The following is an 18,952-nucleotide window of genomic DNA, read 5'->3' on the forward strand; positions in this document are numbered from 1 at the left end:
GGGAAGATCAAACAAACAGCGCTCCCACCGAGCTGCACAGAAAAGGAGTAAAAAGTAGAAATCGATGTTCAACTACAAATCCTGAAAAGATGGCCCAGGCTTATTCCAACACTCTTTCTTCCACAGTATACTGCTTAAATTCTTGGTACTATCTAAATATTTTAAAGACTCTGTCTGGGGGGAAAAAAAGGCTACACACACACACACACACACACACACACACACACACACACATATATATATATTTGTATTTCGTCCTAGTTCAGATTAGGCTAATATTTCTCCATAGATTTGTGGACCATGGGAAATTCGTACCTGGAATTTTACCCCGCTACATGAAATAGCCAACATAGATCTTATTCTTCTCCAAGTAAGGAGAAAGAGCTGGGAACGTGTGGTCCAGGAAACTCCAGTCCCAGGGTCTGGAAAGAGCAGAGAGCAGGAACAAGGGCTGTGCAGTGAGCGGTGTGGAGCCCCAGCTCTACCTCCAGCTACTTTGGTGAGTTCAATACATCATGCTAAGAGCAAACACTTGCCTAGTAGATGCCTTGCTCCGGGGACTTTTCTAACCCTGCATCCATTCACTCCTTTAAAACTCTTGTGATAACCTCCTAATGTACAAGCATGAGGATAATCCCCCTTTGAAAGCTAGTCTGTCTGGGTTACTATAACAACAACAAAAAACCACACCAAAAAACCATAAACTGAGTAGCTTCAACAATAAACACTTATTTCTGACAGTCCTGGAGGCTAGACGTACGAGAGCAAGGCATCAGCAGAAGAGAGGTCGTGAGAGCCCCTCTCCCTGGTTCAGTGCCTGCCCTCTTTGCACTGTGCTGGCACAGTGGGAGCTGGCTGGGGTCTCTTTCAGGAGGCACTAATCCCATCACGTGGGCTCCACCCTCCCGACGGAAGCCCCGCCCCACGGCCCCGCCTCCTAACTGCATCACTTTGACAGTTAGGTTTCAACAGATGAATTTGGGAAGTGGGGGTGGGTGTGGACACAAGCATCCAGCCTGTAGCCCCTGCCTGAGTTTCTGCATCTGGAAAAGTCCAGGTGTTGGGGAAGTGCCATCCAGGGCTGGGATTCTGAGGAGAAGGTTGAACTCAAGTGGCTCCTGCAGCTCTCACCTCCCCAGGTTTACTGGAGCTTCTCTGCACGCTTCTATTAAGCGGCCCAGAACCGAACCTACCTCTCTCCAAAGAGGTCCCAACAGGGACCAGTTCCAGAAGAGAACCAGTTCCCAGAGAAGAGCTGCCATTCCCTGCCTGTGGCCTCCTGCCAGGCCCTTTCCTTCGACTGGCAACGTCCCCCGTGGAAAAATCGTGCTCCTGACTTTACAGACACGGAAGCTTTGGCTTGCAGGGATTCAGTAATGTGTCTAAATGGACAGAACCCGGTAGGGTGGAAACAGCCGTGGGAACCCACATTCGCCTAACTGCAGGGGACATTCATGGCCTTGGGTATTAGAGTTTGAGGGCGAGGCGGTGGGGAGACTCCCAAGCACGGGGACTGAATGTTGGTGCGGGCATTTGGATTAAACAACATAAAACCACTTGAAGGCTTTTGATGAGCTTCTGCAAGAAAATTGCTGTTATCTTTTTCGAACTCATAAAGATTCCTATGTTAAACCCCACTTCAGGGAGTTTACCCTTCACCTGCTGTTTTCAGAGATGGTCCTTCATAGGATCCAAGATGAGGCTCTCAGGGCGGCCGGGCGGCTGCTGACTGAGGCCTCAGGGGTCCATACAGCGACCCCACCACTGTCCCTGTCATCCTTTCCCCTGGAGCCTTCACTTTTTTCATCGAAGCCAGATTTCTGTCTGTGTGTTGGTGCAAAGGGAGAAAAGATGTGGTAACAACTGGGTCACATGGCCCATTCAGCATGCTTGAATCTCTCAAAGGAAGTAAAGACGATTTTTAAGAACTCCATTAGATCTGTACTTGGAAACTATCGTTTAGTCATTCTATTCCCTTAAATAATATAATTTTTGCATGGACAAGTCACACAAACTCTGCAGGCCTCCCATTACCTAAACTATGAAAAGAAGAGGGTTGAATAACATAAAACCTGAGGTTTTTTAAAATAAAGGCCAGCAAAATTGAAATTGTGTGAATAAATAAATATATATATATTTTTAAGGCAAGAATGTAGAAGCATCTTGGTCATGGAGACCAGAAGCTCTTCAAGGGCAGGGACCACCTCTTTAATTTCTTTTGATTCCCCCTAATGCCTGGTGCTTATCACCAAGCAGGTGTTCAGTAAGCCTTGTTGGCTGTCAAGCCAAGTGCTAAGATGCAAAAGCTTTATTTATCTGCATGAATCTGTGTTGGGGGCCAACCCTGCCAAAATAGGCCAATGAATTAAAGATTCTATAATTAGACATACAGTGTTGTATCAGGCACTCTGTGCCCCTGCTTGTCAGTGTGTCCCCATGATGACGTAGTGACAGTTGCCAGCTCTCTGGGGGTTGTGTTCAGCTGATGGGAATGTTAATTTCACCTGATTTTTATTCTTGACAGAGGAAAGAGAAAGGCTGTCAGTTTAGAACTCCAGAAAGGGAGTTCCCCTGCAAAGAAAACTGCAAGTAATGGGTTGGGGTGGGGCATAAAGGATAACGTTGAAAAACAGTCAGTTTGTAAAGCTAGACAGATGTAGAGTGAGTATCCCGAGAAGGGAAATACATACGTGGCTTAATCCCATTTATTGAGAACTTGTTATGTCAGGAACTTAACTTTATTTTCCCAAAACCTTCAGGGCCATGCCAGTATATCATTTGTCCACTTTGCAGATGAGAAAATTAGGCTCGAGAGAGAGAGAGTAGCTTGCTCAAGTTCACGTATAAGGTAACTGGTAAGTGACGTCATCTTTCTAATCCCCCAAATGTTGTGCTTACTCATGTCCTCTCTCCCAGTGCTCTTACCTTTTCTGCTCTCCCCTCCCCAGTTTTACAAGGAGGAAGGGAAGGAGGGAGGGAGGAGGCACCGGGATGATTTTGCCGCTGTCCTTCTTCTGCCTTCTCCCTGTCGACAGTTTGTGCTGAAGAGATCAATCAGTTCGTCTCTGAAAAACATGTTATGCTTGTTCTCTTTGTAGGCATTTCTCTGTAGGATTCTAGGAACTGTACATATTTCATAATTTTTTCAAGTGCTGTCCTCTTCCAACCCTATTATTTTAGTCAAAGAAAGAGAAAGACCTGGGATTGGGAATCACAGCAATTACAAAGATGTATCAGTGGAGAGTTACTGCTTCACTTGATCCTCATTACAAACCCTGAGAGGCAACTAAGCCAGTATGGCTAATCCCCAATTCACACGTGAGAAAGGGGAGCCCCATGTTTTAAAGGACATGCTCAATATCACTCTGATGGTAAAGACAACCTTGCACTCAAATCCAGAGCATTGACTCTAAGTTTGGGACTCTTGAAAATACAATGGAGTGTGATTTCGATACTCAGTTCCCAGAGCTTTTTAGGGGGTTGGGGACCAGTGGCCACCTGACTCATCCCACTTCCCCGCTCGTTTTGCCTCTAAGCCTGGCTGTCATTCTTGACCCACGCAGCTGCTGGGCTGGCAGGCAGCTCAGAGCAATTAGGGCCGGAGGCTCCATGGGAATTCCAACAGCTGGGAGAGGCCCCAAAGAGCGGACGAAGAAAAATAACACGTACAAGGTCACACCTCAGCCAAATGGGTGAAGGTCAAACAGAACAAGGCGAATAAAGCAGAACGGCTCAGGAGATGCTTGCTGACTTTAAGAAAATGGGACCACTTCAAGGGAATCCAAAGACAGTTCAAGACTTTCCAACTGAAGACTGTGATTTGTGAACTAAAACGCTAAGTGATCAGTTTTAAGGAGGGGATGCGCCCTGTTGAGATTCACGTGAATGACATGGGGGGGGGAGGCAAGTGGAAGAAAAAAATTCTTAAGGCAAAAAATAAAAGGCAACCAACCAAAACAAAGAAAGAAAAACATACAGGGAAGAAAATGGTGAGGGAAAAGAAAAGATTTGGAGAACAGGTCCTTGATGGTTCACATGTGACTAAGAGGAGTTTAAGAAGGCGAAAATAGGAGAGATGAGAAGAATCAGTAATGAAAAACGGGAGACAGTTCTGCTGCATTGAGATGCTTAGGGAAGTGGGGGTGATGGGCAGTACCTCTAGCCCATGGGATTCCGATTATGATCAGTAAGGACGGAGAGGTTTTTATTTTGACCTGTTTCTTTGTCTTTAACATCATGTGTATGTATGTAATAAGCTTATAGTCTAAGATATGAAGAGACACACATGGGGAAAAATATACATACATATATCATTTGTATTACTAATTGCATTACTGTATAAACAAATACATATATATATATATTTTATGCATATATGTATTTGTTGGCTCCCCTCCCCTCCCTGTCCTGTGTCTGTCTCTTCCTACCTTAAAAGGTAAGTCTGAAGTCAAACATCCGTGTGGTTGTGTTCTGTGGTGATTTGTACCTCTGAACCCAGAAGGTGTTCAAGGTGGGTGACAAGTTACTTTTACGTTTGCCTCTCTGTTGTTCCACTGTCTCTTTCTTGTACTCTGGCCAGAACTTTAGGCCCTTCATAAGTATTTGTTGAATATGGGATGCTTAGGGAGGGAAAGAAACCAGGACAAATAATCTCGCCCCGTGGTGGTTTGGGGCATGGGAAGGGCTAACATTTTTTTTCCTTCAAATCACAGCTGCCTCCAGGCAAAGTTGTGAGAGAGAGGGGGTCCTCGCCCACCCGTCCATCCCGCCTCAAGGCTTTGAAGCTGCTTGCTTCAGGTTGCTCTCGCTCTCTGTCCGCAGTCCCTCAATCCAAACGGGTACTCATCCTAGCTTTCCCGTGTAAACCTTCGCAAAGCTCGTTCCCTTGGTTCAAATCTAAGAAACAAAACAAAACCCCAAAAGAACAACTTCTAAAGAGGGGACTTTTCAGGTGTTTTTTGGTGACCCCCACCAAAAAAAGTATTTGGGATCAGGAGAGCCTTTGCTGAGCTCCCTCACTGACAGGGAGCACCCCCCCCCCGCCCACCCCGCGATGGTCATCCAACAGGGAAGCCCCGCAGGTTTGAAGCCCAGACAGCCGCAGGGACAAAAGGGGCGGAGCCAACAGCTTGCAGCGTCCAGATGGCTCATCAGGCAGATTTCGCGACACTTTCCTTGCCCGCCCCCCTCTGAATTACCCGGCTCGAGAGGGGCAAACCGTGTGTAAGATGTTCAGGCTCCTTTTCAAATGGATCCAAGAAAAGGGCTGACAGATGAGCGCACAGCGCGGACGGAAGACTACTCAGCTGGGAGAAACTGAGCAGAAGGAAAAGTAAGCGAACAGCCGAGAGCGTTTCCCATTAGTATTAATTTAGGCATCAGAGGGAAACCTGACAACACCATGAAAGCAGCAGTCAAACACCTTGGCTATAGGAACAGAGGATAATAAGACAGAATTAAAGAGCTGTAACAACACACAGCGTGCGCCTCCCCAGAGCCAGGCCTTGGTGGTGCAAACCGGGAGGGCGGGGAGGACAGTTTGCTGGAGGGGAGAAGGAGCAGGTGCGGAGCCCTGTGGGCCAGCCTTGTAACTGAGAATAGCTGACTTGGATTTTTCTCCAGTATTCGTTTACTCCCCATTAACATGGGAAACAGCGGGGTTACGGGGTGAACGGGCCTGCAGAATTGGGCCACATTGCCAGCTGGGACCAGGCCACTGTCCCTTTCTCCTTTCTCTTGCCTCCCAGACGATTTACCAGCTGGCCCAAAGACAGTGTTTGGTACATGTTTGTGGAATGCCTGTTGTTTGTCTGAAATCGGGTCCACATTTAGGTGAGCCTTGACTGATGACATTTTCTTTGCTTTCTTAATCTGAGTCCGAAGCTGGAAGTGATGGTCTCTCTTTGAACTTCAGTAAGACTTCTCTGAATTCTCTTCCCAACCTGGCCTATACTTTTGGATTTCCATGTCTGTCTTTGCATGGACCGGGTTTAGCAAGAATCCCACTAAGCTGGTTTAGCCGTTCTTGGTATCTGGTCACCCTGGCTCTCTGACCAAATTCCTCATTCCCCACCTTTCCCTGAGTGATGTCTGCTCACCTTGGTCTGCCTTTGGCAAGACTCTTTTTCGGTTGACTAGGCCAGAATCCACCCCCCCCCCCACCTTATCCCCGATATTTCCTCTTAGTCATTTTCCATCTGTGGACCTTCCCACGTTGGCTATAAATCCCCACTTCTCTCCCTGGTACATTCAGAGTTGAGCTGAGTTTCTCTTCCTATTACGCACCCCCGATGCAGTAGTCACTGTATTCACGCCAGTAATTTCCCTGAAGAAGGTCTGCCCTCTTATTTTAACACGTGTCATGAATAATTTTTTCTTTCATAGAAGAGAGGACCAGCGATCTTCGATAATCTGAGGAAAAAGCAAAAGCAAACAAATTGAAATGGGGCACTGGAAGTGAAAGCATAGCATTCAGATTCAAGTCGGTGTTTTGGTTATCACGGTGCTCTAAACTCCTCTTTTGTCTTTCCTCTTTTCCCGCTCTAAACTCCTCCTCTTCCCACCCCCCAACTTTGGAAAATTAATAAATGCAAATTTTCAAAGATGAAGCTAGACTTTTGAAGCCCAGTCTAGTCCTTCGTTACTTTTCCCCCAGACCAATGCTTCCCAAATATTTATGTGCATTCAAATTGCACATAAGATCTTGTTAAATGCGGATTCTGATGTCGTAGGTCTGGGGTAGGTAGCTCTAGGTTCTGCATTTCTAACAAGAGTCCACGTGATGCTAGTGGTGCTGTTACATCATGGTTCCCTTTGAATCACTAGGGGAGGACTAAAAATGTGCTAAGGCCCGAGTCCCACCCTCCAGAGATTCTGTTTTAACTGGTCTGGGTGTGATCTGGGCATGGAGGATTTGAAAAGCTCTCTAGGTGATTTCCACCTGCCAGCTAGGGTTGAGGATAGCTAATACAGAAGATGCAGTGGTGGTGTGGAAGGGCCTGGGCCCTTGCGACCAGTACACCCTGGGTTTTGAATCTGGTTCTGTCATTGACCAGTCGGGTCATCTTAGGTGTGCTTCCGACTACCCAAGCCTGTTTTCTCATTCATTAGAATACGGGATCATAGGAGCACCTGGGTGGCTCAGCTGGTTGAGCAATCAGCTCTTGGTTTCCACTCAAGTCATGAGCTCTTGGTTGTGAAATCGAGCCCCAAAGTCAGGCTCTGTGCTCAGTGTGGAATCGGCTTGAATTCTCTCTCTCCCTCTCCCTCCCCATCCTCCATGTGCACACACATGCATGGTCTCTCTCTCTCTCTAAAATAAATAAAATCTTAAAAAAAAAGAACAGTAATGGGGATGATAATAATGCCTTCTTCTTAGCATTGTGAGGCTTAATTAAAATAAATTATTTTAGTACCTAGAACAGTGCTAGATGTGTACAATATGAATATTTGTTTCCTTCCCTCCTGTTACTGGCTAGCTCAAAAGCTTCTAGATCTAGATTAAAACTCACAATCTATGGTCCAAATTTGGTCAACAAATGAGTTTTGATTGACTTGAAATATTTTTAAATTTTAAGCTATCATTTATATATCTTCAGAGTCACATAAAAATCTAGATTTTGGCTTCTTTGGAAGAATATCAAAATCCGGTAAGAATGCCCACCGTTGAGCCTCCTTCCCCATTTAGAGAGAGCACAGCCTTTCCACCTGATGTGCACCCTACCACTGCTTCCATCGTATTCCAAATTGTATATGTGCGCCTCCCTAACTTTTTAACTTCATCTATTTACATTACTTCCCTGGATGTCATAAACATTTGAATTTGCCACCTCTTGCCTAAAAACTTTTGTTCCAATTCCTTACCTGCCAGGATTTGGTTACATATCATTCCTCTCTTAAACGATTTCCTCCTCTTGGGGTATCTGATGCTCTGGGCATGCCATTGCTTAACATTGCTTAATCATACAGATTCCAAGGTTTCACAATCTAATCTTAATGCTCAAGATTTTCTCCCAGTTTGCTGCGAGGAGAATGACCTTCTTCATTCTTGATATGTTGATGTATCCCAATTATTTGTTTCACAGGGAAAAGTGGGGGTGACAGACTGAATTATGTCCTCTCCCAAATTCATATGTTGAAGTGCACATAGTTTAAAGTCATATGGTCTGGGCACCTGGGTGGCTCAGTCAGTTAAGCATCTGCCTTTGGCTTAGGTCACGGTCCCAGGGTCCTGCGGGGAGCCAGCATTGGGCTCCTTGCTCAGCAGGGAGCCTGCTTCTCCCTCTCTCTCTGCCACTCCTTCTGCCACTCCCCTTGCTTGTGCTCTCTCACTCTGCCTCTCTCTCAAATAAATAACTAAAAATCTTTTTTTAAAAAAGCCAAATGGTTCTGCAAAGCTTATTACAAAAACCACCAGTGCCTTGTCCAGTTCAGTCTGTATTTAACATTCCCTGGCAACAAAACTTCTGATTTGTTTGGCTTTTTCTTTCTCATTTTCATCTATTTCTTAATTTTCCAGTTTTAGTTATTATCTGATGACCTCTCACCATGGAAAAGTGTCCACTCCACATGTACATATTGCTTCCTGCCCACCCACCTGCATCCTCCCAGTATAGTTAAATTAGACTTTCTGCTAGATCCATATCCAGTATTTATATTATTTTGACTATATGAATGTTATTCACACATGAGCTATATAATATATCATGATTATATTTCTTTTCTTATGCAACTTTTTGTTTTGCTAGAGTTAATCATTGCCTCATGTTCTGGTTTGCTTAGTTTTCTATGTACTCACTCCTAATTTACCCTCTATTCCTTCCCCCAATTATCTAAATCTCCTTCAAAAACACCAGGAATTCTGTCCATGTCTTCTAAGAGTCAGCTTTCTGACCTGCTGCATTCTGGGCTGGGGGAAAGCTGTCATCTGGAATATTTTTTCACCAATAACTAGGGAACTCCTTTTGAGTCTTTCTTGAGCTAGATTCCTTCCTTTTCATTGATTTAGAAACTTCTTGAGAAAAAGTGCTTAGAAGGAAAATTTGGAGATCTTTAAGGTCTAAATATATCATATAGATTTGATAGTTTATCTGGGTAGAGAATTCTAAGTTGGAAATATTTTTTTCCACCACTTTCCCCAACATTTCCACCATTTTCCCACCATTCCACAATTCTACTATTGTCCTATGGTGATAGATTTATTCCTATTCCTTTTAAACAAGAACATACTCTGTTTTTCTCCATCACTAGAAGCTTTTAGGATCTTCTTTTTGTCCCCAATATTCTGAAATTTCACCAGGGGGTGTTTTGTGTTGGTTTATGTTCTTCCACTGTTGTAAGTACTCTATAGGATCTCCATCTGGAAAACTCATGTCCTTCAATTATGTAAAATTTTCTAAATTATTTCTACAATGATCTCCTCCGGGAGAGAATGCTTCTCAGAACAGTGGGCTGGCCCCTTTTAGCTCCCATAGGGTAAAACATTGTTTTTGGTTTAAATTCATCTTTACATTGCCAGCACTTTAGCAATAGCACTAGGCATTTGTTAAAATGGTACTCAACAACTATTAGTAAATTGAACACAACTGACATAAGTTACTTGCAAAGTTTAAGTCTCAAGATTTAGACTTAGGATCATACTTCTGACATTTCTTAGCAAAGACACAAGATGATCAGAGTACTGGGTGACTGTTTCTGCTGGTGACCCTTTATTCCTTCCAAAGGTTGGGTCAAGCCAGATTTCCAAATGACTGCCTATTAATATGAATGCCCCTAAACTTCCCATAGTTTTCCTTTGAAGTATTCCTCACCCAACTCATCATTTTCTCTATCTTCCCACAACTACGCTGGATTTTCCATGCTGGAGGTGGGGGACAGTGGTGGTCAAGGAAGGAGCTAGGACATGAATCCAGCAGTTTCCTGTCGAGTTGATGGAAGTTTTTCCTGCCTGACCTGCCCTTAGAAAGAACTGCCTGCTAAGGCATGTATTGATGGCTGGGAGAGACAAGCTGAGGGTAGGACCGGAAAAGATGTACAAACCTGTCAGGAAAATGCAAAGGAATGAAGGTTAAGTACAGGAATTGCCAAATTTAAGTGGAAATCCCTTGGGATGCTTTTGAGCGGTAGTTTATCTTTTAACTCAAGATTTAAGTTTGAAAGATTTGCGGTTTATAGAGAAAAGGAATTTCAAGTACTTGTTTAACAAATGAACAGAAAAATCATTTTCACTCCTCAAACTCGGCACTTAATTTTAGAATTAGCAGTAAGTAAGACATCTGGATGAAACCGAACAGAAGCATTTCTGAAGAATTTTGGAAGCTGGGCATACTTCCTTGCAAATGAACAGCAGGTTCTGTTTTGAAATTGTTCCTTAATATCTAAAGAGACACTCAAAGAGTTGTTTTCCATTCTCTTTTCCCTGGGTTGCCTTCACCAACCACAACTTTTTTTTTTTAAATAACTTTATTTCCTGATTTCCTTCTTTATTTCCACAGTTTAAGGTTCACAGCAAAATTGAATAGAAGGTATCGAGAGTTCCCACATACATGCTTACCACTCCCCTCCCACAACTTCCCCCATGATCGAAATTTCTCACCAGAGTGGTACATTTGTTACAATTGATGAATCTACATTGACACATAATTATTCTCCAAAGCTCGAAGTTTACATTAGGATTCACTCTTGGTGTTGGACGTTCTGTGGCTTTGGACAAATATACAATGACATGTATTCATCATTATAGTAAGATAGGAATAGTTCCACGCCCTAAGGATCTCTGTGTTCCAAATAGCCATCCCTTCCTTCTGCTGTAATCTCTGACAAGCACTGATCTTTTTACTCTCTCCATAGTTTTGTCTTTTCCAGAATGTCATATAGTTGGAATCATGCACTATGTAACCTTTTAAGATTGGCTTCTTTCACTTAGTAACATGCATTTAAGATTCCTTCATGTTTTTTCATGGCTTGGTTTCTCATTTCTTGTTAGCTCCAAATAATATATTCCACTGTATGGATGTACCACAGTTTATCAACTCACCTGCTGAAAGACAGTTGGTTGCTTCCAGGTTTGGGCAGTTATGAATAAAGCTGCTATAAACATCTGTGTGCAGGTTTTTATGTGGACTTAAGTTTTTAACTCCGTGGGTGAATGCCAAGGAATATGATTGCTGGATCAATGGTAAGGGTATGTTTAGTTTTCTAAAAACTGTCAAGCTGATCTCCAAAGTGACTGTACCATTTTGCATTTCCACCAGCAAGGGATGAGAGATCTTGTTCCTCCACATCTTTGCCAGAATTTGATGTTGTCAATATTCTGGATTTTCACCATTCTAATAGATAGGTAGTGGTGTCTCATTGTTGTTTTAAATTGTATTTCCCTGATAATATATGATGTGAAGTATTTTTTCGTGTGGGTATTTGCATCTGTCTATCTTCTTTGGTTAAGGTATGCATCTAATCAGTGCATATCTTTTATTTTTTAATTTTTATTTATTTATTTTTATTTTATTTTATTTTATTTTTTTAAGATTTTATTTATTCATTTGACAGACAGAGATCACAAGTAGGCAGAGAGGCAGGCATAGAGAGAGGAGGAAGCAGGCTCCCTGCAGAGCAGAGAGCTGGATGCGGGGCTCAATTCCAGGACCCTGGGATCATGACCTGAGCCGAAAGCAGAGGCTTTAACCCGCTTTAACCAGAGCCACCCAGGCGCCCCAGTGCATATCTTTTAATCAAGTTGCTCATTTTCTTCTTACTGAGTTTTAAGCAACCATAAACTTTTACCCTGTGTCTTTGGAGGCAACTCCTTACATGAAGTAATATGGACTTAGCACGGTACTGACATTCTGACCCTAAAAGGAGGGGGAAGATTTAAAATAAAACCAACTTTTTGCAAGATCTGGTTTACTTCCATGCAAAGGTAGAAAGGACATTCCATAAGGAGCAGCAGCTGATGGGATTAGTTTAGTCCTGAAGAGTCATCAAAAATGGGCAACCCAGAACCTACTTTTTCCTGTCAGTTTCCTGCTTCCACAGAAGCCGGAGCCATGGACTCCAATGGGCCCCAATGGCTTTCACTTTAGTTTTGCTCAGTTCCCTTCCACAAATACAAATAACATGGTCAGCCTTGCTGTTGTTGCATGCTCTGCCCAGTGCCTTGCTTGAGGCCAAGATAGTGTAGAGGAAATCGAGCAGAGCTCTAGAATGTTTTCTGTAGTTCCAGAGAGTTCTTTTGACCCCCCCCCCCAATCAAATCTACTTGTTTTGTTCCCAACATCTACAGATGGCTTTGAGAAAATGCATTCTGGGCATAGGACTGGATTGTTTCCCACAAGAGGAGTAAAAAAAATGAATCCATGAATGACAGTGATTTTAAAGAAATCCTTGTAAAGTAATTGGATGGAGGGCCAACACAACAGACTCAGGTGAGCAGTCACAAATGTGTACAATTTCTGTACAGACTGAGCTCTTTCGGGGAGAGTCCAAGCTTGGCCCTGGGAAGCTCCTCAGAGAGACTATGTTGAAATTGCTTCCCAATCTGCCTTCCCCCATGGATGCCTCCTCCCTTCGCTGGTGCTTGGGCTGTGCGTCCCTTTCGAGTAGATACGGCTCCAGAAGGACTCATGGATCCTTGACTCTCATACGTGAGTGTAGAGACATGTGTTTTTATTTTACTTAATAGAGAATTCCTGTCTTAGGGAATGGGTTACTTTGCACCAAAAGTATGGGCTTTTCTCCCCAGAGCCCTTGTCTTTGCCACTTCTGTTACATAAATGGCATGATAAAATTGCCAACATTGTGAGATATGTTATTTCATCCACACATTCCCCTTCTGGAATATTGCCCCTCAGGGGCTGCATGTACACCATTTCATTGCTCAAGGAAGCACTTGGGATACTAGTTCAACTTCCAAACTTAAAGATAGCTGTTATGTTTCCATCACTTTGTATGTTTATAGACAAAAAAGCCCAAAACACAGCACTGCAGATAAATATGGTACCTGCATAAGCAGGCTGTCTAAAGAAGGAATTCTCTTGAGGGCAAAGATGAAGACTGTCTTCATCCTGCTCTCTCCTATTCCTGGCCCAGTGCCTTGCACATACTAGATGCTCACTAAACATTTGTTTAACAAAGGAGCGCAAACAGCAAATGCAATTTAATTACCCTCCCCACCCCATCATTAAAAATATTCCTGTCTGCCTCAGATTCTGACATTGCTGGTACGTAATAGACACTCATTATGTACAAGGCTCTGTCTTTCAGATTTGTTCATTCATTCAATCCTTCCAGCCATCCTGTGAGCTGGTTTATGAATTCAAATCTAACAGAATTTTCTCACCAGGCTTGAGTAGAAGAGTTTGTCCCAAACTTTTAGTGTAGTGTCAGATTTCAGCTATGAAAACTGAAAGCAGGTTGGGGCAAAAATTCTTTTAGTAGCTTGAATGCATTTTCTGGAGCCTCAACCCATTTCCTTCATGCAGCCTAACAACAGAGACGTTGTCTGATCATCTGAGAAAGTCTGGCTTCTGGCTTCTCTGGTTTCCATGTCCCCATCTTCTTTCAAAGTTTATATTTGCAAAAGTGGTGAATATGTTTTGCAAAAGTAGTAAATAAGTTTTGCAAAACATTCAGACAATACACAAGTATGTTTAAATAAAAAAGGATGCCTGCCTCCTTCTCTTTTTCCCAGGCTTAACTTGTGGACTTTCTTCATCATAGGTAGCTATGCCCTGGTCATCAACAGTTTGGGGTGTTTACTCAGAAATTTTCTGAGCCTTGTTCTACAATCATAGTATGCATATTGCTTTGCAAACTTACTTTAAAAAAATTTTATTTAACAGTATTTTGTGGACATCTTCCATAGTGGTACATTTGATTTAACCTTTTTTTTTTTTAAATGATTGCAAAGCAGTGACTAGCTGCCAACAACTAGCATTTACTGAGTGTATCTATGCACCAACTACAGTGTATCATTTTTTTTTTCCTCACAAAAACCATATAAGGGAGGCACTTCTATTCATTCTATTTTTTTCAATGTAAGAAGATTGAGGGATTTTTTTTTTTTTTTTAAGATTGAGGGATTTTAAAAAATGTTTATAATTCATTAACTAGTCCTATTAAGGCACATTGAATTGCATATATATGTATATATATTCCTGCAATGAGCGCTTATAAAGTCCTAAATTGATTTATTGTACACCTAGTTTTGAGAGCTTGTTGTGTGCCAGGAAGTGTTCTAGGCACTAAGAATATTGTGTTGAAGACAGATACAGATCCTGTCTCAATGGTATTATATTGCTAGTGGATAGGTAATCAACGGGCAAATATATATCATGATATATACCAGGTAATGATGTATGCTAAGAATAACAAAGCAGCCTGAGGGAATGGAGATTGATGGGGTTGCTATTTCAGAGAGGGTGGTCAGGGAAGGCTTCTCTGATGAGAGACCTGATCATTCCCAGGGGTGAAAAATAAGCTATTTAAATGTGCATTTATTTCATTGTAATTGAAACTGACCCAATTTCCAATGTTTTCTTGGCATTGGCTCCTTTTCTTTGCCCCCCAAATCCAAGCTGCCTGTTCATGTCCTTTGCCCATCTTTTTGATTTTTAAGATTTACAGATATATAATTTTTTTGATTGATAAAAATTCTTAGAATATTTGTTTATAAGAATATTTGTCCTTTGTCATATATTCGGCAGTTTTTAATTTTTTTTATTTTTAAGGTGCTTTTTGTAGTTCAGCAGATCAAACTTTTTATGTAATCAGATTTGATAATATATTTTCCTTTATACCTTCTGAGTTTTCTTTAACACTTAGATCTCTTCTTATCCAAGATGACAATCAGATTGTCTCAGGTGCTTTGTTTTGGTTGAAGTCTTTTAAAATTTCCAGGATATCTTTGGTTTCTGCTAATTTTGTGGCAAGAAATGAATTCGCAGAACTAACTTCCTTCCTCTCTCGTTTTGCATCTGGCGTGCTGCTGGCAAAATAGGAAAAGGTAAATAAATAGCTGAGGCAAGCATTTGGTTGAGCCCAGAGCTGGGCACACAATAGATGCGCAACACACCTTTGTTGAAGGAATGCACTACTGGCTTTTGTCTTAACTGGGGTAGAGCTCTTTGTATATTGCCAGGTACTTTCCAGACATTATCATTTGCACAGCCCCAAGATTTCCTGCAGCAGAAAGAGCCTGGGACGAGGCCAGGGTGGCTTGGTCAGCACTGGCCAGACCTGGATGACAGCTTTATAGAGGAAACGTCTTGGAGAGGCTGCTGGGATGATTCCTCCTTACCTCACTAGGGCTAGGTGACTGGAGAATTTCAAACACAGTTTCGATGGCAGAACTTGCTTCTTGGAGGCAGGCATTGTGACTTTAAACAAACCATATTGTATGCAAAATACGTTTTGTGGTGCAAAGTGGGAGCTAGCTGGGCTTCCCGCTGTGGTTTCCAGTTATTTTCTTGTCGCTTTCTGCCATCTGCTGGCTATCGTGCGAATTACCCTAGATTTACTTCTGATTAGACCTGTTAGGTAGGTTTTATTCCTGGACCTTCGTAGTCTGAAATGTAAAGTAATTTCCCAGACAGGTCGTGCTGAACTGCACGGGGATCCCAAACGTATTTCTCTCAAAATCACAGTTCTGAGGGGGACTGAATTAGCTGAGAAGTCACTTTTTATTATTTTTGTTTCTTTGTCTGAGAGGTAGTATTTGAATTCTGACCCCGTGAGTTTAAGTCCTAACTCTATGATTTATTGTAGTAGCTAGCAGCTCACACTTGAAAAATGTTATCTATTACTCGTTTGAAATTTGCCTAAGAGTTAAGCATTACTTTAAAACATAGAGCACTCCATAAATTAGTTATTATTTATAAACTGTACCCAGTGTTTTTTATTAATATTGTTTCCCAACTGCTTTTATTTTAATTCTAGACGTTCAGCTCACAAGCAGCAGCTTCTATTCTGGAATCTTTCTTTCTTTCTTTCTTTCTTTTTCAAAAAAAAGATATATTTATTGAGAAGAAAGAGAGAGAGAACACGTGGGAGGGACGAGGGGAGAGGGAGAGAGAGAATCTTAAGCAGATTCCCTGCTGAGCATGGAGCCCAACATGAGGCTCAATTTCACAACCCTGAGATCACAACCGGAGCCAAAACCAACAGTTGGACGCTCAAGTGATCCACCCAAGTGCCCCTCTGGAACCTTTCTTAATACCTCCTTCTGGAATATTCCATCTACCCTATGGGCTCCCCTAGCACAGTATCTGGGCCTTTCTTGGATTAATGACTTTCAACTTGGAAAATATATATAGGCCTGTGTGGCTTTGTACATTGATTGGGTCCCTGAGGGAAGCAGCCAGTCTATTACTGTGTCTGCTACAGTCTTTCTCACAATGATGTTATTTAAGAACTACTTAATGTCCGTGGAAAGGATGAATGAATAATCTCATCTGATTTCCCCCAGGAATCCTGAATCAGGTAGAGCAACTATGAATTGTGCCCATTCTGTAGATGAGGCACTGAGAGACTTGCCCCCACTGAAAAGGAACGGTAGGGTTGGGACCAGGAGAGCCAGAGGGTTTGGAATGCCAAGAATGTGCATGAGAAGAATAAAGGTAACAGCAAGAATAGTAAGGGTCATCCTCAGCCCATATACAATGGAGCTTTATGCTGAAGGCTAATTTTGGTCGGACTGGGAAGCAAGGTAGGCATCGGAAGCTAGTCTTCTGGCTTCTATGCTCCATCCAAGTCAGTGAAGTGCATTCTCATAGCTGATGCCAAGTTCCTCATTTCTGCTGTCCTATCATGGATCCTCGGTCTCACACGTGATCACATGACTAGTAATTTGGGTCTAGATGTCAAAATATTTATTCTCCAAATTCCCTTGCAGTTGTCAAGAGGCCAAAGAGTTCCACCATGAGACACTATTACTTTTTATGAGGTACAAAGATTCTAGCTCCATTGAGTGCCGGAGGTCCACATGGGTGTCTCCATTCTAGTATTCTCCATTACTTCTTTGTATTTAACTCCTGTAGGACAAATGAGTTTCCCTAATGACTTTTTTCCTTTAAAAGTGTTTTTAATTTAATCTTCTAATTTTTATTTCCAGTATAGTTAACATACAGTGTTATATTAGTTTCAGGTATACAATATAGTGATTCAACATTTCTATACATCACCCAGTGCTTATCACTGTAAGTGCCCCCCTTAATCCCCATCACCTATTTCACCCATCGACCGACCCACCTCTCCTCTGGTAATCATCAGTTTGTTCTCTATAGTTAAGAGTCTGATTTTGGGTTGTCTATTTTTTCTTTGTTTTGTTTCTTAAATTCCACACATGGGTGAAATCGTATGGTATTTGTCTTTCTCTGACTGACTTATTTCACTTAGCTCTAATGACTTTTTTTTTTTAAAGATTTTTTATTTATTTATTTGACAGACAGAGATCACAAGTGGGCTGAGAGGCAGGCAGAGAGAGAGGGGGAAGCAGGCTCCCTGCTGAGCAGAGAGCCTGATGCGGGGCTCGATCCCAGGATCCTGGGATCATGACCTGAGCCGAAGGCAGAGGCTTCAACCCACTGAGCCACCCAGGGGCCCCAGCTCTAATGACTTTTAATATGCATTCAACAAATTCCTAATGAGTACCTACTATGGGCCACACATGGTGCTGGGAGCACAAGGAATATATATGGTCCCTGCCTCCTTGCTTACAACTAAGTGGAAAGCTAAGTGCACACATAAGCCAGTAATATCAGTTTGTTTGGAGGGCTTGATTGAAACTGGGTTTGTTTTTTAAATGCATTTCTTGGAAGTCCCTGGAAAACTCAACTTAAATACTTCTTTAGGTAAATCTCTTTTGGTGATTTCAGACATGAATGGGCTGATTGGCTTTGGAATATATCCCTCTTTCTGGTCTTTCTTGTTTTTATGTTCATTCTTACATTCTTTCACATAAAGTAACCAAGTACCAAGGAAAAGTAACCCTTTCCCACACTCCTAGTTACTAGCTGGTCATCACCCCAAAGAGTAGGCCCAAGGTGAGAACAAAAATGTTACATCCTTGTAATCTAAGTTCAAAGAATCACCCTTCCCTTGAGCCAGACACCCCACCTCAGGCTTGCAGAGAGGTGGGACTGGACAGGCAGAAGAGGTAGTGGAGTCTAGTGGAATGCCCTAACCCGAGAAGTGTTAGTGCCACGTGGCAATGTTAGGATTTGGAAAGACTCTGTGGTTCCTTTGGAAGTTGGGGCTGCTGTTCCCCCCAAGGATGGCCTGTTTCCCCTAAGGATGACATAAGATATGGAGGCTACACGGGACACTGTCAGCCCAGTCAGCAGACACTGATGTAGTGCTGGCCCTGAGATGAGGAGTCGATGGGACAGAGAAAGTGGAGGGTTTCCTTCTGGGTCTGGCCCTCTCACATAAACAGACTCTGACCTCCAGTCCACCCACACCTCCCTGCAGATTTCCTATTGCCTACCCAAGCAAATGAGATCACACAGAGAACCAGACCAGACCAAGAGTGTGACATCTCCTCTTCCCTTCATCAGCAAAAGTTCCATGATTTTCGCAAGGTTAGCGAGGGGACAGAATAGTAAGCAAGACAATAATACCCAAATTTCCTGGATCATGATGAATTTCAAGACCTGAGTAATGTAAGTAGCCTAGTCTTTGCAGAGCAAGGTTGACAAAAGTGATTCGTATTTGGCTTTGATCTGATGGTGACTATGTGGTTCATGCTCACCACCAATGTTGTATTTTATGCCACCTTAAGGATACAAAGATGAAAAAGGTGGCATGGGTCAGAGTTGAAAGTGCACTGGCTTTGGAGGTAAATGGAAGGTATGTGTATCTCCCACTACTAGCTTTGAAGCTTTTCTTCACCTGTCTGCATTTGTTTCCTCATCTGAAAAATGGAAATAATATATTCCTTTCAGAATTATTATGAGGA

Source organism: Martes martes, assembly GCF_963455335.1.
Source record: "Martes martes genome assembly, chromosome: 15".
Classification (NCBI taxonomy): domain Eukaryota; kingdom Metazoa; phylum Chordata; class Mammalia; order Carnivora; family Mustelidae; genus Martes; species Martes martes.